Source organism: Lissotriton vulgaris, chromosome 1_2, assembly GCF_964263255.1.
Source record: "Lissotriton vulgaris chromosome 1_2, aLisVul1.2, whole genome shotgun sequence".
NCBI classification, from domain to species: Eukaryota; Metazoa; Chordata; class Amphibia; order Caudata; family Salamandridae; genus Lissotriton; species Lissotriton vulgaris.
Genome location: NC_141686.1, coordinates 305,060,373 through 305,088,356, shown reverse-complemented (window position 1 = coordinate 305,088,356; position 27,984 = coordinate 305,060,373).

The following is a 27,984-nucleotide window of genomic DNA, read 5'->3' as shown; positions in this document are numbered from 1 at the left end:
GGCCGCAGTCATCGGGCCTATGTTAGGGCAACCACACAAAATGGCTGCCGCATACAAAATGGAACCCGGAGGTTCAAACTAAATCCTTGAATATAGAGTGTTCTCCTATATCGATTCATACGAAAACACTCAGACACGCTACACTCGCCATTTGCGGTCTGTTGACGCCAAAATCGTCCATTTCCGACGATCTTTATAAATCGGGTTCGGAACTATCGAACCTAATTCGGGACCACGGAACAACAGACCCTCCTTTTGCCCTATCATAGGCAATAAACCCAAACCCATTTTAATCCGAATCTGGATCTATATTCATCAGGTCATCGATATGCTGCTGTAGCATCATCCTATTACTAAGCATCTCTCTCTGGACAGGTCTCCGTACACACAAAGTAGCACAAAGGCCACAAATAGCAGGAGCACACTGTACACAGAGACAGAACATGAACAGGATTGCTAAGACCATCCCAATAACCATCAAAATCTTCCAACCCCAAGTGGATATCAATCCCCATAACCATCCCATCAAAGACCAATCCCCTTTGTCCACATGGACAGAATTGTAGATTTTGTGCAATTTGGAAATGGCCTGGAAGACTGATGGAGCGTTGTCTGGAATGAAAACACAGCAGCTTGATTGAATCAATCTACAAACTCCACCTTGATCTGCTAGAATAACATCTAGGGCAACTCTATTCTGAAGTGTCATAAGTCTATCCGACTGGAGCTCAGCAGTCACGTTACCAAGGGCACCGGCAGTTTCAACTATGGTGGACTCAACCACTCTCGTTAGCTGACGAATATTCCTACTGTTAGCCATAGGTCCCCAAAATGGTAGAAAACCCTTAAAGAAATCTCCCAATTCTTGTCCTGCAGTGTCTTCTTGACTAAAGACACCTCTAGCAACTCTCGTCTTGTGGTAATCTGCCGCAGCTCTAAAAGTGGGAGGTAACAGAAAGGAAGCAAAACATGTGCCCGAGAAGTCGGGGGGCAACCATGTGTACGCTTTGTCATAGCAAACAAAGTAGGTACCCTTAGCAGCTAAGAACGCTGGGGAAGACTGAGACGCAAACACGTAAGTCTCAGCGCAAACACTCTTCCCTAACTGAGCCTTTGGATTCTTACCGTTGCCCTGCAGACAATAGTAGCCCTTATGGGGCACTATCCAGATCGGTGGAGGACTTTTCGCTCGCTGGTTAACACTCAGACTAACTCCATATCCAGTGACGTTCCAACCACTGTATGGTTGCCTCTCATCTTTTGGAATAGTCTCAACTGCATTAGTCCCATTAATCATGTCGACTATGCCTTTAGCTAAAGCACTATTCTTCGGATTGTCTTTCGGTGAACGTAGGGGGTAGACACTATGGGCATAGATAAACATGGTTCTGTAAGCTCGAATCGAACCATTTAAACTAAAGGGCAAAACTAAATAAGGAATACCTTTATCGGTTGTATGAGGCATCAAACCACAAATCCAGCAGTTCGTTGTATTGATCACTAACTGGTGCTGGTGCAAAAGTTGAATGAAGGAATTATTAGAAAATTCCAAACGTCTGACTACCTCATGTTCGGGCAAAGGATGGAAAGAATGAGAAGAAATAGTAGGTGAAGGTGTAGGTTGCACAGTGGAATTAGACGTCATTTTAAAAACAAATGCTACATAACCAGCTATGAATATCACGAAACTCAATAGCAAAAACAAACATGGTATCAAAAAGCATTTCTTCAACATTATTTTGCATATTCTTTTTCTAAAAGTCAATGTCTGTACAGGTCTCTCCAACTCAAAGAAATCCATCCTAAACTAAATGTGCTGCCCGCGGTGGTTGGTTGATTCTGCTTGAGAGTGCCTCTGCTGAACCCAGGAAGGCTGCCTCGGGCCAACAGAACCCTCGACCTAGTGTCTCAGGCTTGCACTCCCAAGACTGGTAGCAACCGCGACCCTAGCAGCGAGAACCGGATGGCAGTTCAAGAAAAACAAAAATGAGTAGATCCTTGGTGGAGAGTTAACCTGCAAACAATAAAAAAATCACTTTATTAATATTTTATTTGTCCATAATTCTCAATCTCAGATTGTAGCGATCTTTTCCGGATAGTTCTTGATCAGTGAACAAGAGGTGAGGCTCTGTAGTGTCCAATCGCTCTGCAGGAGGTACTGATGCTTGTAAAATTTGATCGCTCTCTTTCTCTGAGCTAGTTCCAGTCAGCCGAGCATCGCTGAACGGTACAAATCGTGGCACTACTTCTGTCTCAGAGTCCGCAAGACCCTCTTGGACCCACTTGTCGTAAGGCAAAGGCAAAGGTGCCTTTTTTGGTGTGCGAGCCGTGGATCCAGTTTAGTTTCCCTCGCACTCGGACCGCAGATCTCGTGGACAAAAGCACTTGGTAGGACCCAGTCCAGCGGGGCTGCTCGTTCTTCGTCCGCTGAAAATTCCGAACAAAGACCCAAGAGCCAGGTTCGATAGAGTGCCCTGGATCCTCTGTAGCTTGTGGAAGACTGTCATGTACCTGTTGGCGTAAAACACTCATTTTAGTTGTCAGTTCACGCAAATAATCAAGCAAAACAGGATACTCGAGGTCACTGAACCTCGTCGATCTTGGTACGGCCCAAATATTCGCTGGGCGACCAAACACAAACTCATACGGACTCAAACCCATTCGTGAATGCACAGTCATTCGGGTGGACAAAAGTGCTAATGGCAGGGCATCTGGCCATTGCAAACCAGTGCTTTCTTGAATTTTGGCCAATTTCATCTTAAGGGTGCCATTATAGCACTCGACTAAACCAGCTGATTGGGGGTGGTTTGCAGCGTGGAACTTCTGCCTAATCCCGAGGCCCTCACACACTCTCTTCATAACTTGACCCACAAATTCACTTCCGTTTTCACTCCAAATAATTCTCGGCATTCCAAACCTCGGGAAAAATTCCTTTATCAAAACTTTCGCTGTGGACAAAGCAGTATTGTCCTTAATGGGGTAAGCTTCTACCCATCTAGAAAAGGAGCAAACAACCACTAACACATATTTCAAGTTGTTGCATCTCTCCATATGGATTAAATCTAGCTGCTAAGCCTCGAACGGATACGTAGGAGGAGCAAAATGACCAGCTGGTGTTGGGGTTCCCTTACCAGGATTATGCATCAAACACACCATACAGTTCTTAACTAAATTATCTGCGCATCTGGGGATTCCTACATTCTGCCAAACCGGAGCCAACAACTTGCAAATCCCTTTCACACTAATGTGTGCCATTCCATGAGCCATTGTAACAACTGGAAGCACATACGCGTTAGGCAACAACCATCTCTGATGTTCAGACAAGTCAGTCCAACAACCATTCGAATCCAATTTACCCTTACTCTCTCTCCATTCATCCAACTCTTTCTCTGTGGCCTCACTCTGAATAGTTTTCACGCTCTCAATGGTGTCTTCACACATACTCTTTTCTGGAACCCATCTCGCCGGACCTGCAACATACATTCGACTCATCATGTTCCTAGCAGTTTCTTTCGCTACTTCATCCGCAAACGCATTACCACGACCAGCGTCATCCGTAACCTTTTTATGGGCATTGCATTTCACAATCGCTACTTGCAAAGGTAACGTAAGAGATTCAAGGAGTTCATTCACCAGTTGTCAATGTTGGATCTTCGTCCCATGCGATGTCAAAAACCCACGTTCACGCCACAATCGTCCAAAACTATGAGCCACACCAAACGCATACTGACTATCCGTATACACATTCACTCGTTTCCCTTTCGCCAACACACATGCTCTCGTAAGTGCAATCAATTCAGCTGCTTGTGCAGAGTTATGCTGCAGTCGTATCACCATTTGGTAATTTAAAAGACGAACCATCAACCCACAAAGCATCATCACAGTCAGGAAGAGGAGTATCTCTCAAGTCTATTCTCCCTTTCGTCTCTTCTTCGGTTCTTAGAAAACAATCATGTTGCTCTTCACTATCATCATCTGTCTCAAGCGAAATCAGCAACAACGTAGCCGGGTTCAAGGTATTACACCTCTCGATGTGCACATGGCTCGCTAACAACGTAAGCTCATACCCTGACAACCGAGCACTAGTTAAGTGCTTTGTCTTTGTACAATTTAACAAGGTATCCACTGCATGTGGAACCATGACCACTAACGTGTTGTCCATAACCAAACCCGCAGATTGTCGAATCGAAACAGCCGCTGCCGCTGTAGCTCTCAAGCAACTCGGCAACGCTCTGGCTACAGGATCTAAAGTCGACAAAAAGTACGCACATGGGCGTTGCTTCTCGCCAAACTGCTGAGTCAAAACCGATAATGCACATCCCTCTCTCTCGTGGACATACAATGTGAAAGGCTTACTGTAGTCGGGAGTACCCAACACAGGAGCCGAACACAACGCATCAAAGTACCACAACTAAACAATTTTCTAAGACTGCTAAAACCAGGCATCTCGCACACTAGTCTAGCTTCAAACAACAAGGGGAATCTGAAAACGATAGTCTCGTGAATACATGAATCCCTTGGCTTTGGAGCCTGCAGGTACCAAATCAAAGTTATCCACTAAAGGATACAAACAAACTAAGGACTAGGAGACGCTCCGTTTATACTTAACTGAGATGTCGATGGCGTCACCAGAAGACCCGTCAATCGTCTCGCTCTACAAACGTCTAAGGCTCCAAAACAGGGTGACAGTCACGGCAGCAGTCCTTCGTAGCCGTCGGAAAGCGGTAAACCTCGCAGCAAAGACTTTTGGACCACGACGACATACAGGGGTCGATGAAGTGGCTGGCCTTCCTCCAGAATTTTCTCACGAACCTCTGGCTTGGACCGGTACCGCTGAAGTCGCCCCACGTTGGGCGCCAACGGAAGGACCGGGTTTTTAGAACCCAGCGGCGTCAGGGAGAACGCCTGAAACCTTCGAGTTCCCCTGTCTTGGCAAACAGAGACACAGGATACTTCTTGATGACGTCAAAGACCAAAGTTTATTGGTTGCAACCAGGGACAGAGATCTACGAAGTACACACGGGCAGTTCGTCAGAGACTGCACACTTTCGATAAACGGATCTCGGTCTTTTATGCCGAAAATCATGCCTCAGGCAGCATTACAATTTACATTTGGTGCATATAAACTGACCAATGACAATGTAGCATTTCAAAAGTAGCAAATGACGACAGTCAAAGACAATCCCATTTTCTGTTGTCCAGCCCACCAGAAGCGATCACGCACGGTTTCCTGTTCGATCAGGCCGGACAAACCCATCGTAAACCCTTCAACCCAGATCGATGATTATGTCGTAAAGGAAAGGCAGAAACAGATGGAAAGGAGATAGAGAGGTGGGAACGGTGTACCATAAACTCGGGCACGTCCTGCCCTTTGATCATTATCAGACCAGCTGCTGAACAAGGAACTGGCTCAGCGGGATCCGCCCCAGGCAAGGAGTCAGTTCCGCCAGGTCAACCAGAAGTCAGCTAAGGCGTACGTGTCCCAAGGATTTTCTCGGCCGCAGTCATCGGGCCTATGTTAGGGCAACCACACAAAATGGCTGCCGCATACAAAATTAACTAAATCCTTGAATATAGAGTGTTCTCCTATATCGATTCATACGAAAACACTCAGACACGCTACACTCGCCATTTGCGGTCTGTTGACGCCAAAATCGTCCATTTCCGACGATCTTTATAAATCGGGTTCGGAACTATCGAACCTAATTCGGGACCACGGAATCACAGTATGAGTTTTGGGGGGGCATGGTTAATTTTGGGTTTCAGGGTGGGTATGGGTTTTGGGGTGCCAGGGGGATAATTTTAGGGTTCATGGTGGGTATGGGTTTTGGGGTAGCAGGGGGGTAATTTTAGGGTTCAGGGTGGGTATGGGTTTTGGGGTGCAAGGGGGGGCATTTTAGGGTTCAGCACAGGTATGGGTTTTGGGGTGCCAGGGGGACAATTTTAGGGGCCAGGGCAGGTGTGGGTTATGGGTTTTGGGGTGCCAGGGGGCTAATGTTAGGTATCAGGAAATGTATGAGTTTTAGGGGGCCTGGGCGGTCATTTTAGGGTTCATGTGTGGTCTAATTGTTGTCCAGTTTCAAAGGCAGAATTCACCACTTTTTTCTCAGCTTGGCCTGACCATTACCTGATCCATCTGCCATTTTAGCCCCACCCCTATTGATTAACATTAGCAATGCCCCTTCATTTGCCAGATTAGCCCCCCCCCTCCCCCGGGAAAATTTCTGTGAAAGCCCATTGGCAGGCGTGACTGACTGTGAAAGGCCCTAACGGACAGTAATAAATACTAATTTGTATTTTCCACAGTCACCAAACTCAGCAATTATAACACTTCTGTGTGGGAAGAGCCGAGCAGGAAGCTCTTTTCAAATCAATGAGTGAAGTACTAGGAATGAACGCTGCCTGCGGCCTTAGCTAGAGACACAGTCTCCCGACTGTTCCCTTTGATTCTCCATATCCTAGTCTCTCTGTTTTGGACCTCTCCCTTGCTTTCACCCGGTTGGTGCCCATAAGACCACATCATCGGGTCATCTGTTTTCTGTGTTCTATCTTTCCTTAAAGTTATACAGAAATGTATAGCTGGCTTTTTGAGATGCACATTTGCACTAAAAACTATAAGACACAAGACCACTTTACACATAAATGCAATATTACAACCTAGAAGTGCAGGGTTTTACTGCACAGAAACTCTGGCATGCGTCCCTAACAGCAGCAAGTGCAGTGCACATCTACTTCAAGGCACTAGTATATTTCCCAGAACATAGTTCAAACACTGCAGATAATACAGGCATGGCAGCAGCCGCCCATCCCATATTAGAAGTATCCAGGAAGGGTCAATGTACATCAGCCCTGCCCACACACCTGAAATCTACTTGAGGGACACCTCTCTAGCGCCTTGAGGGATGCATTATTCACCGGTGCTGTGCAGTGCCACCAACATGCCTCCTGTTAAGCGCTACATCTGCCTCTCCCAGGAGGATAGTGGATACCCAGCGCGAACAGCAGGATAGCGCCATCAACAGGAGGCAGTGATCACGTGCAAATCCCGATGACGGTGGCAGGAAACTGGAATTCGGAAAGTTCCAGATTTTGGGACAGCTGCCTGGGCTGGCTGTTACAACTTGTGGAGATTAAGAGGGCAAGTTAACCAAAATCGTTTCTCTCGCGTCATGGGGTGGAGTCTGCGATGCATACGGAGCCCTCCCCCTCCCTATGACGACTTTGGGGAGGGTGAGATGGGGAGGCAATTATGATTGACATGAAGCCACGCCCGAGCTGATGCTCATGCCACGTGGCTGCTGCAAAAGTGACGCTACTGCTCATCGTCTTGGGGAAGAAAATCAAGGCCCTAGATAGTGGCAGGCCCGGGGGTACTGGCTTAAGCCCTTGCACCGCCACTATGACACATGGACGCAAGCATGTCAGTGAAAGTGCATGCCTAATCCTAACATTATGATGGCAGCCAGCCTTGTGAGTACTCTGCAGTCACTGGCAATATGACATCGGCACGTCGCGTGTCTGCAAGGTAAGTTTTCCTGTTTTATATGGCATCCACATGAATATTTAAATAATCACAATACATAGTGTGAATGTGTGATTGTTGAACTTGGCCCTTTTTGCAGTGTCATCCCTGAACTTTTTGCCTTCCTCCTGTATTATGTCTGACCTGTTTTTGTTGGTTTTATGACTCTGGGCACTTTACCACTGCTGATCAGTGCTAAAGTGCATATTGTCTTCCTATTATAAATTGATGTATGGATTAGTGACTCCATGATTGGATTATTTGGTGTACTTGTCAGACCCTAGTACAGTGCACTGAGTGTGCCCAGGGCTTGTGAACCAAATGCTGCTAGTGGGCTTGCAGCACTAATTGTGCCACCCACAGAAGCAGCCTGAAAAAGTGTGTCTAAGGACTGGAATTGTAGAGCCTGGGTGAAGTCTGGTACTGCCATGCTGACTGGGCAAGTGCACCCACTTTCCAGCCCCTCAACCTTCCTTTTTCTTCATATCAGACACCCCTATGGTAGGCCCAAGGGCAGGGTGCATTGTAAGTATAAGGTAGGACAAGCCCTGATTTATGTGGTATATCCCAATAGTGAATTACAGCCATTTTCGTTTTTCACTGTTACAAGGCTACCTGTTCTCCATAGGCCAGAATGGGCAGTTAGATTAATACATTTTATAATCCTAATTGACTCAGAGAACATCGTAGAAGTTTGAGTTCAGTATGCCTGAACTCAGAGTGATAAAATACATCTTTTAGTGAAGTTGGTTTTAACATTCTGTGTTTGAAAATACCACTTTTAGAAAGTAGGTATTTTCTTGCCTAACTATCCAGGACTGCCTCTGCTAGGTTGTGTAGTTGTTGTCTGGAGTTTGAGTGACAGGGCTGGGGGATTCCAGGAGACAGGGTGGGCCCGCCCAGTGGTGAATAGAGAGATCTGCACCTTGATGGGAGGGAGGAGTTGCACCTGGGACCTGAATTGGACAGTGCCTGCCCCCCACAGTGCTGGCTCCACCGCCTGTGGTGCGTCTGATGTCTCTGCCCTGCACTGCGAAAGGAGAGAAGGAATCATGTCAACAGAGTGCTCCAGGGTTTGCCATTCCCCCACAATGCTGGCTCCAGCTCCTGTGGGGCGTCGCACTTCTGAACAAGGGTGTCCCTGCTGGAGTTGTCGCACTGCACTGCATCGAGAGAAGTGTCTCGCAGCGAAGAGGAAACGAGTCACCGTCGCTGCTGCCAGCCGTCGCACTTCTGAACAAGGGTGTCGCCACTAGAGTTGTCGCACTGCACCGCATCGAGAGAAGAGTCTTGAAACAATGAAGAAGCATGTCGCCGTCGCAGTTGCCTGCCGTTGCACTTCTGAACAAAGGTGTGGCTGCTGGAACTGTTGCATTGCACCGCATCGAGGAAAGCGCCTCGCATCCCCGAGAAGCGCGCCGCCGTCGGAGCTGCTGCAGTCGCATTTCTGAACAAGGATGTTGCCGCTGTATTTGTCGCATTGTGCGGAAGCTTCACGCAATCGTGGGAGAAGAGTGTCGCAGCTGAAGCGGTTGCAGTCGTCCTTTTGAACAAGGGTGTCACCGCTGCAGTCCACACATCGAACCAAGAACTTCTTGCATCCCCGGAGAAGCGTGCCGCATCTGGAAGATCTTCACGTCTTTATTTCTGTGCACCTGAACTTTGCTGCATTCCCATCGCTTCGACATTGCTTGTCGTGGAAGCGCATCACATCGTAACGTACATTGACGCAAAGTGTTGCATCTTAAGAAATGAACTGAACTAAGCTAAAACTACCATCTTAAAGTAACAGTATTGTGTATTTTTGTCATTTATGGTCTTGTGGTAAATCTATATCAAGTATACTTATTTTTGATATAAAAACCTTGTGTGGTGTCCATCTGTAGTGTTATCACTGGGTTACTGTATGTGGTCACAAATGCTTTACACACTGCCTCTGAGATAAGCCTGTCTGCTCGTGCCAAGCTACCAAGGTGGTGAGCAGGGGTTATTTAGGAGTGTAATCTCCTTATCCTGACTAGAGGCAAGGGTCCCTATTTGTCACAAGTACCTACCTGTGCCAACCAGAGACCCCCAAATCTAACATTGGTGGTCAGAGGTGAGGATTCTGGGCTTGCATTTGTGATTAATGTAAAGTGATTGGTGAACACTACTAGTGAGTGCAGACCAAACGCAACTACATACTGTTTTTTCTGTTTTATGGTATCCTCCTGAAGGTATTTCTGATACCATGGCCCTGGTTAGTTGTTGCAAAATGGAACCCGACTTCTGGCATATGTTTGTCTACACAATGAAGGAGCTACGTGTGTTTTGCAAGGAAAGGGGGCTGCCTGTGAAGAGAAGATCTAGGGAGGATCTAGAGACATCCCTATTTCAATATGAGTTACCCCACTGGAAGGCAACACTACCAGTTGAGTCTGAGAATGAGGAATTCTCTAAAAGTGAGGGAGAAACAGAAAAAGTTAGCTGGCTTCTTGCTCATGAGCAGAGGCTGAAAGAGATTGATGAAGAGCTGAGAAAGCTGGATGAGGCCAAAAGTGCTTTAGCCTAAGAAGAAGAAATTTGGGCAGCTCAGGAAGTGAGCTTTGCTGAGTTGGAGTCCAGCTCAGATGGTGGCAGCAAAATTGAATTTTCTAGTGCTGAGGGAGCAGTACATAGACCCAGAGATGTGGCACCTGACTTGAAGGAGGGGGTTAACATACACCAGGAGGCTCAAGGACATGAGGTAGCTCCAAAGGTGCGCAGTGTCCCTGAGGAGAATGGGGTAACTGGCACAGGGGTTCATGGTCCTAGTGGTGGGAGGGACACTCTACTGGCTCTAGATGAGAGGTGCAGGGAGAGGGGTTCCCCCAAGGTTGAAGTCCTGGTATGTGAGTGTGAAGACCACCCAGAAGAGTGTGGGTTGAATGACAGAGACAATTAGATACTGTCTTGCCAATCTCAGGAGAGTGGTGTAGAGTACATGTGCGAGGCACTGGATGGTGAGGTGAAGGATAGTTTGGTTAACCCCTGTGGCGGGCTGTGTGATCCAATTGTGGGAAAGCATAGTGTAAGTCCCTGTTTTTAGGAGTGTAATCCCCTTATCCTGACTAGAGGCAAGGGTCCCTATTTGTCACAAGTACCTACCTGTGCCAAGGAGAGACCCCCAAATCTAACAGTGATTATTATTTTAGTAATGTGGATGGCACATAAAGCTGGAAAAATTAGGGGGGCGCAGCCCCTCAGCCCAAAGGGAGAAGCCGCCCCTGCTGAGAACCCTACCAATAATCACATCTTTTGTAGGATCAAGTCCAAAAAACAAACAACAATAGAAAGAGATTCCCGCCAACTTCACCGCAATCGTCACGGAAGACAGCCCTTTGTCAATGCAATGGAATACGTTTGTTTGTTCGTTCGTTAATCTTTATTTCGGCAATTTTGCCATAAAAGATAAAACATAACATTTGTGCAAACAAAAGTCAAAGATCGGTGTCACATCAAATAGCGGAGTATTACACTGGTACAAGAAGAAGGGATACCCCAATACACAACAATCTATACTATTAAAACATACGTGAGAAGCAAAACTACTTAATTATTTAAGAACAGTCTGTCATATACAATTAAAAATAAGAACAATTTTACAATACAGCTAAAATTTACTTAAAATAACCTGGTATATAGAAATGTATGCATTATCTAATGCATGGTCCAGACCGAAAATACAATACCATGGGAGTTAAAACGCGATCTCTTGTGCCATACTGCTTCAAGAAATTTGGCCATTGCAAAAACAGTTACGCTTGAGAGGTCAGTATTGAGAATTCTAAAGGCCTCAGAGCATTTGGCAAACCCTAGATTTTTACAGAGTGGAATTATCCAATACCTTCTAGCCGCAGTGTAGGCAGGACAAAAGAAAACTAAGTGCAATTCATCTTCAAGGCTGCAGTTGCAGCCAGGGCAGTTTTCCAGGGAGTCCTGCCTCCATTTACTGGAAAAAGCTCTTAGCGGAAGAGTGCCATACCGCCATTGCAGATACAATTTCCTAGCCAGATTCGGGAAAATATCATCAAGAACTATCTCAAACTTGTAGAATTCCTTGACCCTTAGAAAAGTGTTAGCTAGGGAGTCTGGGCGTGTACCCTGTGTGTGGGATGCAAGGTTACATGCATGGAAAGTTGCAACCAGATGTTTGCGGGACAGTCCCTGGCAAGCCACTTCAGGGTCGCTCCAAAGAGTCGGGAGACCTAGCCGGACAAACTCGGTTTTTAAGTATTTAAACCATGGAATGTTCTCCATAGCAGGAAGAGCAAGTATTTCCTGCAATTCCTGCCTATAGTTGGCTAACTCAAAAGTGGACCATAATCTTCTCCAGAAAGTCAAGGGCTTTACACCCAATACTTCATCCAGAGGTTTCAGACCCAGAACCATCCTAAGGGGCAAGAGGGGGGTGCTAGCCGGTAGCTTTAAGAGTTGTCTGATTAATTTATTTTCGACTATGACTAGCTCTTTCTGCACGCATGACCCCAGAGTTCACTGCCATAGAGAATCGCACCTCTGGCCTGGAGTCTGTAGATCTCCAGTGGGGGGCCTATTGGTCTAGCAGATGATTTATTAGAGTTGACCAACCTGATTATTCCCCCTGCTATTTGAGCTAGTCTAAGCTGGGACTTAACTTGATGGTCGCCCCATTCCAACTTATCATTCAAGGTCACACCCAAATACTCAAACGTATAAACTCTTTCTAGCCTGTTCGGGCCTATAGAGGGATTGGGGCGTGTTTTTTTGGGAGGATTGAAAATCATATACTTGGTCTTGAGCGCATTTATTTTGAGACCATGCTCTCCACAAAATGCCTCGAAGCCCTCCAGAATCCGCTGGATCCCCATTGGGGATTTCGATAGCAGCAGGGTGTCGTCGGCAAACATAATTGTGGGCACCCTGCTGCCGCCAAGCCTCAGTGCATCTTGTTGGGAACCTTATTTAGATAATCGATTACCCCGTTGACAAAGAGGCAAAACAGGGTCGGTGCTAAGACACATCCCTGCCTTACCCCTCTGCCACTGGGAAATCTTTTTGAGAGGCTACCCAACCTCCCGCACCTAACCTGTGCAAAGTTGTGTGTGTGTAGAAGAGTAATGATGTCTAAAAGAGTGGGTGGGATACCCAGATTGGCAAGTACCGTCCATAGTTTGCTCCGCGGAACCAGATCAAAGGCTGAGCGGAGGTCAACAAAGACGGTGTATAACGCACCACCCTCCGCCCGCACCGTCTTCCAAAAGATGAGGGCAAAGCGAAAAATTTGGTCCATAGTTGACACCTTGCTCCTAAATCCCGCCTGGAACGTACTTAAGATTGAGTGATCCGCCATCCATTCCTGGAGGCGGTCAAGTATCAGCCTCGTGAAGATTTTTTGTGAAACATCGATGAGGCTGATTGGCCTGTAGTTGGCTGGGAGCAGAGGAGAGCCCTTTATGAAAATAGGAACAATCTCTGCTCCCAGCTAAGTACCAGGGACCGCCATTCCCCCCAGGATTGCATTATACACTTCCAGAAGATAGGGGGCCCAAACTCTAGGTTGGTGCTTGAATAAATCTCCCCGGATTTTATCTAGCCCGGGGGCTTTCCCCGATGGCAACTTTGATATTACATTGAGAACCTCCCGCAATGAAAATTGCATTGGCTCAGCTCCCTCCATCGTTTTAGATTTCGGGCTTGGCCAGCCAGAGAGTGGGAGGTAGTCAATCAATAGGCCGTGTTGGGGCTTGGGGGAACCAGGGATGGTCTCCTCATATAGGCTGCGGAAGTGGTCCTCCAACACCGTAGCCGCTATGTTGGCCTCCACAGCTGGAGTCGGTTCGGCAGACTCTGTTCTCACTATCTGCCAGAATTTACGTACATCTCTAGTCTGAAGAGAGGCCAACATGTTTTCCCAGTTGGAGTAGTCCCATTCCACCTTTGCATGGTGGATTACTTGCTTCAGTTCTGCCCTCCTAATCTTAATTAGCCCTGTGTCCCTGGGGTGCTTCAATGCAGCGAGGAGGTCAGCCTTTGCCTTCCTGCAAGTTGGATTGAACCATGAGGAGGCTCTTTGCCCCCTGCGGGGCCCTTTCCGCACAATTGGATTTAAAAGTTCCACAAGAGTGGCCACCAATTCCACATGGAGGGTGCCCAGCTTAGGAAACAATACTGCTTGAGAGGGTTGAAGAAAGGGCCTTGACACATTCGAATATGGGGAAAATTTGTGTATAAAGGTCGGCAATGTGGGCAGGATTGTCCAAGAGCTTGGCCAACCTCACTCTGCGCCTGTCATTTGTTAGGATTAGTTTTGGGTCTGTGGAAGCCTCTGCCAACTGGACACCCGTAGGTCCACCGGGCGAGACCATTGAAAGAATCAGCGCGTTTTGATCACTGTCAGTTCTTTGCACTACCGCAAAGTCAGAAACCTTGTTCCAGTCGGATGTCTGAACAAGGATATAGTCCCGTTGAGACTCCTGTCCTGTTTTATTAACCCCTTCGCTGCTAGGCCTTTTCCTCTCCTGTGCTAAGGCTTTTTTTTGGCGTTTTGGGGTAGTGCGCGCTTAGGCCCTTGTAACTTTTTGACCACATAAGGTATCCACGCCAAATTTGCGTCCTTTTCTTCCAACATCATGTGGATTCTAAAGGCGCCCAGGGTTTGTGGATTCCCTTGGAGGGGTCCCAGAAATTAACCAAAATATAGTGAAATCTTTGTTTTTTCAGAGAATTGGGAAAAACGGGCTGCAAATGAAAGCCTCTGGGTTTTTCCCTGAAAATGTTTTCAAAAAAGGGTTTGTGGGGCTGAAATCTCCATTTTCTCAGCTTTTAGGGAATGACAGTCTTTTGTCAGAGAACCGACATTTTTCACACAGTTTTGGCATTTTTCTGGGACATAGCCTATTTTTGCTACTTTTAGAGCTTTCCACCTCCTTCCAGTTAATGGTAGAAATGAGTTTGAAAGCAATAATGGATCCTGGAACGCTGTACATTTTCGAGAAGTAGACAAAATTCTGAATTCAGAAAGGGGTAATTTGTCTAAATCTATGAAGGTTTCTTTATAGAAACTAACAGTTAAATATTGGAATAATTGAACATTTGTTGAAAAAAACAGCCTTTTGTCTCAACGTTTTCACCTATAACTTTTTCTAATTTTGACAGCTCTTGGAAAGCAATATATCGTTACATCCGTTAGACCTTCCTGGTTGTGGGGATATATAGGACTTGTAGTTTCACCAAGAACCCGACGAACCCAGATCCAAATACTGAGCAGCAACTCGCTATGGTATTTTTTCATTTACTGGGTATAGAGCACTTTGTCTTGGAAAATGTATACATGGAAAAATCTGTATGAAAGACACCTATGTATTTCTGAATTGGGTACAAATTATAGAGTTCAGAAACAGTATATAATTGCTAATTTTCAAAATTGGGAATACTCATACTAGCATGAGAATTATTGGTCATTTTTCAAAAATATATTTTTTTTACACAATGTCTTTCATTGAAAGGGAGAAATGCATGAAAGCTCAATTGGTAATAACAGTTGATTTACAAATCTGAAATACCCCAAGTCTCCCGATAAAAACGGTACCTCACTTGTGTGGGTCGGCCTTGTGCCTGCGACAGGAAACGGCGCAAAATGCATCGTGGTCACACCTACATTTTGCAGTTACAAATTGACCCTTTTTTGGCAAAGTGCCTACCTGTAGTTTTTGCACCCTAGCTCGGCCGGCACCTAGGGAAACCTAGCAAACCTATACATTTTTGAAAAGTAGACACCCAGGGAAATTTAGGATGGGGTGACTCGACTGCCTACCACCAGGTTTTGTTACCCAGAATCCCTTGCAAAGCTAAGAATTTGACAAAAAAAAAACATTTTCCTCACATTTCTGTGGTGGAAAGTTCTGGAATCTACGTGGATCAACAAATTTCTACCCACCCAGTGTTTCCCCTGGTCTCCCGAAAAAAAAGGTACCTCATTTGCGTGGGTAGGCATAGTGGCTGCGACACGAAACAGCGCAAAACGCCACGTGGTCGCACCTCAATTTCCCAGTGAAATCTTACGCTCTTTGGACAAAGAGACTACCTTTTGTTTTTGAGCCCTAGCTCTGCCAGCACCTAGGGAAACCTAGCAAACCTATACATTTTTGAAAAGTAGACTACCAGGGGAATTCAGGATGGGGTGTCTCGACTGCCTACCACCAGGTTTTGTTACCCAGAATCCCTTGCAAAGCTAAGAATTTGACAAAAAAAACACATTTTCCTCACATTTCTGTGGTGGAAAGTTCTGGAATCTACGTGGATCAACAAATTTCTACCCACCCAGTGTTCCCCCAGGTCTCCCAGAAATAATGGTACCTCATTTGCGTGGGTAGGCATAGTGGCTGCGACACGAAACAGCGCAAAACACCACGTGGTCGCACCTCAATTTCCCAGTGAAATCTTGCCCTCTTTGGACAAAGAGACTACCTTTTGTTTTTGAGCCCTAGCTCTGCCAGCGCCTAGGAAAACCTAGCAAACCTATACATTTTTTAAAGGTAGACACCCAGGGAAATTCAGGATGGGGTGACTCGACTGCCTACCACCAGGTTTTGTTACCCAGAATTCCTTGCAAAGCTAAGAATTTGACAAAAAAACCACATTTTCCTCACATTTCTGTGGTGGAAAGTTCTGGAATCTGCGTGGATCAACAAATTTCCACCCACCCAGCGTTCCCCCAGGTCTCCCAAAATAAATGGTACCTCACTTGCGTGGCTAGGCATAGTGGCTGCGACATGAAACAGCGCAAAACGCCACGTGGTCGCACCTCAATTTCCCAGTGAAATCTTGCGCTCTTTGGACAAAGAGACTACCTTTTGTTTTTGAGCCCTAGCTCTGCCAGCACCTAGGGAAACCTAGCAAACCTATACATTTTTGAAAAGTAGACACCCAGGGGAATTCAGAATGGGGTGTCTCGACTGCCTACCACCAGGTTTTGTTACCCAGAATTCCTTGCAAAGCTAAGAATTTGACAAAAAAAACACATTTTCCTCACATTTCTGTGGTGGAAAGTTCTGGAATCTACGTGGATCAACAAATTTCCACCCACCCAGCGTTCCCCAGGTCTCCCGAAATAAATGGTACCTCACTTGCGTGGCTAGGCATAGCGGCTGCGACATGAAACAGCGCAAAACGCCACGTGGTCGCACCTCAATTTCCCAGTGAAATCTTGCGCTCTTTGGACAAAGAGACTACCTTTTGTTTTTGAGCCCTAGCTCTGCCAGCACCTAGGGAAACCTAGCAAACCTATACATTTTTGAAAAGTAGACACCTAGGGGAATTCAGGATGGGGTGCCTCGACTGCCTACCACCAGGTTTTGTTACCCAGAATTCCTTGCAAAGCTAAGAATTTGACAAAAAAAACATATTTTCCTCACATTTCTGTGGTGGAAAGTTCTGGAATCTACGTGGATCAACAAATTTCTACCCACCCAGTGTTTCCCCAGGTCTCCCGAAAAAAATGGTACCTCATTTGCGTGGGTAGGCATAGTGGCTGCGACACGAAACAGCGCAAAACGCCACGTGGTCGCACCTCAATTTCCCAGTGAAATGCTCCAGAAAAGAGAGTGCAATGGGAGGACACACAGGCCCAAGGGATGGAAACCAGGAGCAAGACAGGACGCAAGTAAGTTTGGTAGGGAATCTTTTATCACGCCAACTTACCAAACCTGAGGAGAAAGTCCTACAGAAAGGGCAGGGCTTTGTCCCAACTCCCAAAGTAGACAATTTCGAACTTAATTGCGAAATTCAAAAATTCTTCAGAAAGATCAGACTGAGATCGTTCTTTGATGGCAGACCAATTGAGATGCCCTCTGACTCAGGTCTCCACAACCCATCCACCTTCACGCCACACAGCGGGATGGTTCCAAATGAAATCCTGACGTTTGAGCAGGCAGTACTTAAGGACATTGGAACATTAAGACCTACCCAGAAGCATCAGAACCTGTCCAAAACAGAAATGCAGCTACTGAACTCCCTGGCCAATGATGGAACCATCACCATCAAACAGGCAGATAAGGGCGGGGCTACAGTGATAATGGATACCACAGATTACGAGACAGAGTGTCTAAGATAACTAGGAGATAGACGTTACTACACTCCTATTCCTTCCAATCCAACTGAACGACTCAAAACAACAATCACTGGAATTGTTGAGTCCGCAGAATGCCAGGAATGGATCTCGAAGAAAGAGGCTGAGTTCCTTGTGAAAAAAGACACAAGAGTGCCCTACTTCTACACTCTGCCTAAAATTCACCATGGTAATGTTCTCTTTTGTCTCCATAGGCAAGAGTTGTCCAATACAGGTAGTACAACCTTTTAAACTGACACTTATCTAGGTCATGTTTTTTGGATAGATGTTAACTAATAGGTCCTGAAGAATCGCAGCCAAAAGGCACAGCGAGAAACATGTTGACCTTACGATCAAATCTGTAGTCCTAGATCGACACATGGAATCCTAATTCCCAGCGATCATAGGCTACCCACTGTTTTTAATTGTGACAGGGGACAACCAGAATAAATTGATCTCAGGTACCCTATGTCACATTTTAACTCACGTACCTACACTATCCGCTCCTTCCTGGCCCCTCACCCGCACTTCACCCGAGGCAGTTGGTAAAAAGATCTCCGTTAAAGAGCCCCTCTTTGAGGTGAGCCCGTAGGGCATTGCACCGCCTGCCCGACGAGGAGCAACCGCCAATGATGAAGCATGACACTCGCAAGGGTGTGTGAGGCCATTAAATACCAACATATTGGATTCCCAGGGTAGCCATCCATTGAGCACTACCTTCTCTCCCTTTGTGACCGTATTTCTACCCCTTATAACTCTCTCTTTCTCGATAGGAACAGCCGAGTCTGTCTTTGCCGTACATACAAAACATTCACACCGCCAGCCGCGGACCCATCACATTACAACACTCACACCAGCAGACAGCGCCATTCAAGGGCCCATCACTTTCACACGCCCACATTTCTGACTCTGCATGTCAGATCTCGAACCCCCCCTTCCCCCTCTGTACCCACCTCCGAGGCACAGAATCTGTAAATACACGAAGTCCCGAGGCAGCCGGCGGTAGAACTACACTTCCCGGCATGCCGAAATACGCGGCGCACAGGAGACGCAGAGTCAGGTGCTCACCCGGAAACAAAACAGCCTCGGAGACCAGCGGCGGCGCCAATTATTCAGCTGAACACGGAGTCTTCGTTTCAAGCATCATACGGTAGCGGTAAGCTGGTTTGGGAGCTTCGCGTCCCTCATTGTTGTGGGGAGAAGCTTGTTTTGTATTGAACACGCAAGCAGCGTGTTGGAAAGGACTTCTCAGAACTTTTGCGATATTGTCCAGATAAAAGACACGCAGGCAGCGTGTGCATTGAACTTCACGATCGATCTCTCTCGGCTGAGAGAGAAAGGACCCAAGGCTCGGGGAGAACTTTATTTTGTTGAAGTGCGATGTAAGGTTGCAAGACGGATTGCTACCTTACGCATGGCCAGAGTTGCAGGCAGTAGCAACAAGTGCAAAAGAGACACTGATACACGGTGACAATGTACAAAGTAAACAGCGTTAAGGAGTGATTAACATTGATTGCTGATTTTTCTGTTTGTTTCCACAACCCTGTTTTGCTTTATTTTTACATGCAGGAGAACCGAGAGAGGGGTACCATAAGTAAGGGGTCCTGTGCTGTTAGGTGAGCAGTTCTGAGACGGTATGCATGAATGTGTGTGAATGAGCTTTGTGGTCTTTAATCACATTAGGGTTTCATACTGGTTCCCTTTGTCTTTTCTACAGCGAAACAGAATCCCTGGTATTACCTCAAGTCTCCTCTCCTCGCATTTAATCCCTAACGTATTCCCCCCTCAGGTAGGAAGGAAAGGTTACGCAACTGATTTGTATCCATAGAAGAGGGGCGTTAGAGTCAGTGGGTATGGGGGGGAATTCCTTCTAATGGTTTGTTCATTTGTCGTTTCAGATCTCCCTCCCCGCTGTTCCCTTCCTTTCCTTCCCTGGGGGAATTGCCTTTATGGTCTGTGCATACTTCAGACGTTGGGGTGGTTCTTCGAGGGAAGGTAGAGGTCTTGCAACACAGCTCCGAAGAGATAGAGGCGGAGCCTGACAGAATAATCGGCCCAAGCAGTTTCTCTCTTCTCGGCTGTGTTGGAAGACGCCATGACAACGTTAGATGATGTTATGGCTGCACTGGCGCAGGTTCAAGCCGAACTTGCAGCATCCAATAGAGAGGTGGCGGCTGCCAGAGCTGAAAACGCCCAATTAAAAGCTAGACTGGACAGAACCCCATCACCTCAGGCTATGGGAGGGGGGAGTCAAGTTCCATCAACCACTGTTACAGTGGAAATGCCAGCTCAAATTCCCTTAGCCCCACCGGAACGCTTTTATCGGGACAACAGCAAAGTACAAGTATTCATTACACAGGTGTTGTTACACTTTATGTGCAAACCGAAGATGTTTGCCACAAATCAAGCTAGAGTCGCGTTTTTGATCTCGCATTTAGGGGGTGAGGCCGCCCAATGGGCAGTCCCTATTGTACGGAGGGATGACCCGTTACTAAACGCATGGGACGACTTTCGTGAGGCTTTTGAGAAAACCTTTGACAGGAGGGCTGAGACTTTTTCGGCTGATAGGGACCGGCTTAAGTTAAAACAAGGCGGTTCGGATCTGGTGACATATCTGAACAACTTCCGCCGTTTGGTGGCCGAAACGGAGTGGCCTGAAAACAAACAATCTGCCCTTTTTTATCAAGGCCTGAATGACGACCTGAAAGATGTCTTGGCTCAAATTGACCCTCAGCCTCGAACCTGCTCCGCGCTCATTGAACTTACGTTACGCCTGGATCCCAGGCTGAAAGAGCGAAAAGGAGATCATAGACTAAAGAAAAGACAGTGTTACCTTACGAACATTCGGGGCACGGAGACAAAACGGCCTCGACACCAGAAGCGATGGATATAGGAGCAGTTCGTGCATCATTAACACTTAGTGAGAAGAACTATCGTCGGAAACAGGGTCTTTGCCTATACTGTGGGAAAAAAGGACATTTCCTGAGAGAATGTCCAGTGAAACCCAACCTGGCAGAGGCAGAGGCGGACCAGTAGCAGCAGTAACTACTACCACGGAGCAGGAAAACTACAAAGCTTGAAGGTGAGCGGAGGGGAACCGTCAAGCAGAATAACCATCCCTTCTATCACCCCAGAAACAAACTCAGAACAAACACATCTGTTTCTGCACATGTCTATCGTGATTGCATCTAAGAAAAGAAACATCAGAGCCATGGTCAACTCAGGTGCTACTGGGTGTTTTATGGATTTTTCGGCAGCAGAGCGCCTCGGGGTGTTGTTGATTGCAAAAGAACATCCAGAAACGGTTTATGCCGTAGATGGCAAAGAGCTGAAAGCGGGACCCATACGGTATCACACTCCGAACTATGTATTGTCCTATGAAGGAATGCATCATGAGGAAATATCCTTTAATATCATAGAGGCGCCTCGATACGGCATCATCTTGGGTCTTCCGTGGTTGAAGAAGCATGAACCACAAATCCAATGGAACTCCGGCGAGGTGTTCTTTCACTCCGCATTCTGTAAAGAACATTGTAGTCAAGAAAGGCTCAACCCCAGAGGGGCATTGGCTTTGTTGCTACATGTTGCTACTGCAGCAGAAAAAGAAGTATCTCTTCCTTCTTGTTATAAGGCATATGAGGAGGTGTTCAGCGACGTGAAGGCTGAAAAGCTCCCTCCCCATCGTTCATATGACTGCCGGATTGACCTTATTCCCGGTTCTGTGGTGCCCAATGGCAGGATATACGCCCTTACCCTACCAGAAAATGAGGTTCTACGAGCCTATCTGGATAAATATTTGGCCCTTGGATTCATCAGGCCTTCTAGGTCCCCAGCTGCTTCGCCACTGTTTTTTATTCCAAAAGCGAATGGCGAGAAAAGATGCTGTATCGACTACAGAGCCTTGAATGCCATCACGGTTAAAAATCAATACCCGTTACCCTTGATACCGGTCCTGTTGGAACAAGTGCGATCAGCCATTGTGTACACAAAGTTAGACTTGAGAGGGGCATATCATCTCGTCCGAATTCGACATGGGGACGAGTGGAAAACAGAATTTAAAAGGCGGTATGGACTCTATGAGTACCTCGTAATGCCCTTTGGATTATGTAATGCCCCAGCGGCATTTAAATTCTTCTTAGATGAAGTATTACAAGACTACCTGGACCGTCATGTTGTTGTATACATTGATGACATCCTGATTTATTCAGATTCCATGGAAGAACACGAAGAACATGTAAAGCAGGTGTTGAGAGCCCTGCTGTCTCACCATTTATACTGTAAAATCACGAAATGTGAGTTCCATGTGTCCACCGTGGAATTTCTAGGGGTGATGCTCACCCCCTCGGGACAAGTGATGGCAGAGGGAAAAGTCAAGGCTATCACGGACTGGCCATGACCCTGTACCGTCAAGGATATTCAGTGTCTGCTTGGGTTCGCTAATTTCTATAGGAGATTCATCCGAACCTTTTCTAAACTGGTGACCCCATTGACCCGCCTTACAAGGAAGGATGTTCCCTTTGTTTGGGACCAGGAGGCACAGCAGTCGTTTGAACAGTTAAAAGTCTCCTTTGCCTCTGCACCGATTTTGATTCATGCCAACCCTGATTTACCATTTATTGTCGAGACGGACGCCTCGGAATACGCAATTGGCGCAGTACTTTCCCAATGGAAAGAAAACACTGGAGTATTGCACCCTATCGCTTTTATGTCTCGGAAATTGAGTGTGGTGGAATGTAATTATACCATCGCCGAAAAAGAACTGTTGGCCATTAGGGATGCCTTCTTGGAGTGGAGACATTGGTTGCTGGGTGCAAGGCAGATGGTTACAGTATATACAGATCATCGGAATCTGCAGTTCATGCGGGACGCAAGACATCTCACACCACGTCAACTGCGTTGGATGTTGTTTTTTGAGGAATATAGGTTTATTGTTACTTTTCGACCTGGTTCAAGCAACAAGAAAGCGGATGCATTAACTCGCCAAGAACATCCCAATATGCATACCTTCACCTCTGATCGAGCGATCATCACTCCTGCTCAAGTGGTTGGTGCGACTCAAACTCAGGCCTTTCTCACAGGAGTGAGTAAAGGAGTACAGACGTGTGTATGGAGGACATGGATTCGCCATCACCCTGAATGGAGACTGAAACATGGAGTGCCCATGAGAGGAAATCAAGTATTAGTTCCAACGAAACCTCTGAGAAAACTAGCATACTCATGGTGTCATGACACCCCTGTGCGGGACACATGGGATACGTAAAGACATTGGAGAAGGTGATGAGACAGTTTTGGTGGCCTTCGGTGCGTCCTGATGTTCGAAAATGGGTGGGCGAGTGTATGACGTGTACACAAATGAAATCGGACAGACAACAGCCGCAGGGTTTACTACAGCCGCTGCCCACGCCAGAACAGCCTTGGGAGCGGTTTTCAGTGGACTTCATAGTCGGTCTCCCCAAGGATCAGGGAAACACAGCCATCATCGTGGTCGTGGACTACCTTACGAAGATGGGTCACTTCGTGGCATGTAAGCAGGTCCCTACAGCTGGTCAGTTGGCTCACCTTCTTTTGGTTCACGTTGTAAGGCTACACGGTCTCCCTCGAGATATAGTGTCCGACAGAGGGGCCCAATTTACGACCCGTTTCTGGAAGACCTGGTGTGCAGAACTGCAAATTGCGTCCTCTCTGCCCACCAGTTTTCATCCGCAAACTGATGGGCAGACAGAGAGGTTAAACCAAACACTTAAACAGTATTTGCGTTGTTATGTACGGGACAACTCGTATGCTTGGGTCGATTGGTTGTGGGTAGCGGAGATCGCCTACAACAACACTCTGCATTCATCCACGCAACATACACCTTTCTTTTGCACTTATGGGCATCACCCCAGGTTCACTCCCTAGCTGCTACCCAGCACGTGCAGTAAACTACCGGACGTGAAGGAAAGATTATTGCACTTACGCAAGGTCTTACTTGCCGCTCGCAAGAACCTGGTTCAGGCCAAGACTAAATACAAAAAGCAAGCCGATAAACACCGTAGGCCGAGCCCTGTGTATAAATTTGGTGATTTGGTATGGTTGTCCACGAAACACATCCGGTTTAGAAAGCATAGCGTGTTCAATCCTAAATTCATAGGACCCTACAAGGTTGTGAAACACGTCAATCCCGTGGCGGTACAATTGCACCTGCCAGCACATCTCCGGATTCATCCGGTGTTCCATGTCTCCCTGTTGAAGCCATCTCTATGCCCCCGTCGTCGGGTGCCCATGCCTATTTGGGTGCAGCAGGACAGGGAGTATGAAGTACAGAGGATTCTGGACTCCAGGAGGGTGAGAGGGCGCTTGCACTACTTGTTATCCTGGAAGGGTTACGGTCCGGAGGAAAACTCTTGGGAGCCTGCTGAGGCGGTTCATGCCCCTAGGCTGGTGGCAAGGTTCCATGAAGCTTACCCGGACAAGCCTGTGTAGGTTCAGGACCTTTTGGAAGGGGGATGTACTGTCAGATCTCAAACCCCCCCTTCCCCCTCTGTACCCACCTCCGAGGCACAGAATCTGTAAATACACGAAGTCCTGAGGCAGCCGGCGGTAGAACTACACTTCCCGGCATGCCGAAATACGCGGCGCACAGGAGACGCAGAGTCAGGTGCTCACCCGGAAACAAAACAGCCTCAGAGACCAGCGGCGGCGCCGATTAATCAGCTGCACACGGAGTCTTCGTTTCAAGCATCATACGGTAGCGGTAAGCTGGTTTGGGAGCTTCGCGTCCCTCATTGTTGTGGGGGAGAAGCTTGTTTTGTATTGAACACGCAAGCAGCGTGTTGGAAAGGACTTCTCAGAACTTTTGCGATATTGTCCAGATAAAAGACACGCAGGTAGCTTGTGTATTGAACTTCACGATCTCTCTCTCTCGGCTGAGAGAGAAAGGACTCAAGGCTCGGGGAGAACTTTATTTTGTTGAAGTGCGATGTAAGGTTGCAAGACGGATTGCTACCTTACGCATGGCCAGAGTTGCAGGCAGTAGCAACAAGTGCATAAGAGACACTGAGACACGGTGACAATGTACAAAGTAAACAGCGTTAAGGAGTGATTAACATTTATTGCTGATTTTTCTGTTTGTTTCCACAACCCTGTTTTGCTTTATTTTTACATGCAGGAGAACCGAGAGAGGGGTTGAGAGCCCTGCTGTCTCACCATTTATACTGTAAAATCACGAAATGTGAGTTCCATGTGTCCACCGTGGAATTTCTAGGGGTGATGCTCACCCCCTCGGGACAAGTGATGGCAGAGGGAAAAGTCAAGGCTATCACGGACTGGCCATGACCCTGTACCGTCAAGGATATTCAGTGTCTGCTTGGGTTCGCTAATTTCTATAGGAGATTCATCCGAACCTTTTCTAAACTGGTGACCCCATTGACCCGCCTTACAAGGAAGGATGTTCCCTTTGTTTGGGACCAGGAGGCACAGCAGTCGTTTGAAGAGTTAAAAGTCTCCTTTGCCTCTGCACCGATTTTGATTCATGCCAACCCTGATTTACCATTTATTGTCGAGACGGACGCCTCGGAATACGCAATTGGCGCAGTACTTTCCCAATGGAAAGAAAACACTGGAGTATTGCACCCTATCGCTTTTATGTCTCGGAAATTGAGTGTGGTGGAATGTAATTATACCATCGCCGAAAAAGAACTGTTGGCCATTAGGGATGCCTTCTTGGAGTGGAGACATTGGTTGCTGGGTGCAAGGCAGATGGTTACAGTATATACAGATCATCGGAATCTGCAGTTCATGCGGGACGCAAGACATCTCACACCACGTCAACTGCGTTGGATGTTGTTTTTTGAGGAATATAGGTTTATTGTTACTTTTCGACCTGGTTCAAGCAACAAGAAAGCGGATGCATTAACTCGCCAAGAACATCCCAATATGCATACCTTCACCTCTGATCGAGCGATCATCACTCCTGCTCAAGTGGTTGGTGCGACTCAAACTCAGGCCTTTCTCACAGGAGTGAGTAAAGGAGTACAGACGTGTGTATGGAGGACATGGATTCGCCATCACCCTGAATGGAGACTGAAACATGGAGTGCCCATGAGAGGAAATCAAGTATTAGTTCCAACGAAACCTCTGAGAAAACTAGCATACTCATGGTGTCATGACACCCCTGTGCGGGACACATGGGATACGTAAAGACATTGGAGAAGGTGATGAGACAGTTTTGGTGGCCTTCGGTGCGTCCTGATGTTCGAAAATGGGTGGGCGAGTGTATGACGTGTACACAAATGAAATCGGACAGACAACAGCCGCAGGGTTTACTACAGCCGCTGCCCACGCCAGAACAGCCTTGGGAGCGGTTTTCAGTGGACTTCATAGTCGGTCTCCCCAAGGATCAGGGAAACACAGCCATCATCGTGGTCGTGGACTACCTTACGAAGATGGGTCACTTCGTGGCATGTAAGCAGGTCCCTACAGCTGGTCAGTTGGCTCACCTTCTTTTGGTTCACGTTGTAAGGCTACACGGTCTCCCTCGAGATATAGTGTCCGACAGAGGGGCCCAATTTACGACCCGTTTCTGGAAGACCTGGTGTGCAGAACTGCAAATTGCGTCCTCTCTGCCCACCAGTTTTCATCCGCAAACTGATGGGCAGACAGAGAGGTTAAACCAAACACTTAAACAGTATTTGCGTTGTTATGTACGGGACAACTCGTATGCTTGGGTCGATTGGTTGTGGGTAGCGGAGATCGCCTACAACAACACTCTGCATTCATCCACGCAACATACACCTTTCTTTTGCACTTATGGGCATCACCCCAGGTTCACTCCCTAGCTGCTACCCAGCACGTGCAGTAAACTACCGGACGTGAAGGAAAGATTATTGCACTTACGCAAGGTCTTACTTGCCGCTCGCAAGAACCTGGTTCAGGCCAAGACTAAATACAAAAAGCAAGCCGATAAACACCGTAGGCCGAGCCCTGTGTATAAATTTGGTGATTTGGTCTGGTTGTCCACGAAACACATCCGGTTTAGAAAGCATAGCGTGTTCAATCCTAAATTCATAGGACCCTACAAGGTTGTGAAACACGTCAATCCCGTGGCGGTACAATTGCACCTGCCAGCACATCTCCGGATTCATCCGGTGTTCCATGTCTCCCTGTTGAAGCCATCTCTATGCCCCCGTCGTCGGGTGCCCATGCCTATTTGGGTGCAGCAGGACAGGGAGTATGAAGTACAGAGGATTCTGGACTCCAGGAGGGTGAGAGGGCGCTTGCACTACTTGTTATCCTGGAAGGGTTACGGTCCGGAGGAAAACTCTTGGGAGCCTGCTGAGGCGGTTCATGCCCCTAGGCTGGTGGCAAGGTTCCATGAAGCTTACCCGGACAAGCCTGTGTAGGTTCAGGACCTTTTGGAAGGGGGATGTACTGTCAGATCTCAAACCCCCCCTTCCCCCTCTGTACCCACCTCCGAGGCACAGAATCTGTAAATACACGAAGTCCTGAGGCAGCCGGCGGTAGAACTACACTTCCCGGCATGCCGAAATACGCGGCGCACAGGAGACGCAGAGTCAGGTGCTCACCCGGAAACAAAACAGCCTCAGAGACCAGCGGCGGCGCCGATTAATCAGCTGCACACGGAGTCTTCGTTTCAAGCATCATACGGTAGCGGTAAGCTGGTTTGGGAGCTTCGCGTCCCTCATTGTTGTGGGGGAGAAGCTTGTTTTGTATTGAACACGCAAGCAGCGTGTTGGAAAGGACTTCTCAGAACTTTTGCGATATTGTCCAGATAAAAGACACGCAGGTAGCTTGTGTATTGAACTTCACGATCTCTCTCTCTCGGCTGAGAGAGAAAGGACTCAAGGCTCGGGGAGAACTTTATTTTGTTGAAGTGCGATGTAAGGTTGCAAGACGGATTGCTACCTTACGCATGGCCAGAGTTGCAGGCAGTAGCAACAAGTGCATAAGAGACACTGAGACACGGTGACAATGTACAAAGTAAACAGCGTTAAGGAGTGATTAACATTTATTGCTGATTTTTCTGTTTGTTTCCACAACCCTGTTTTGCTTTATTTTTACATGCAGGAGAACCGAGAGAGGGGTACCATAAGTAAGGGGTCCTGTGCTGTTAGGTGAGCAGTTCTGAGACGGTATGCATGAATGTGTGTGAATGAGCTTTGTGGTCTTTAATCACATTAGGGTTTCATACTGGTTCCCTTTGTCTTTTCTACAGCGAAACAGAATCCCTGGTATTACCTCAAGTCTCCTCTCCTCACATTTAATCCCTAACATATTCCCCCCTCAGGTAGGAAGGAAAGGTTACGCAACTGATTTGTATCCATAGAAGAGGGGCGTTAGAGTCAGTGGGTATGGGGGG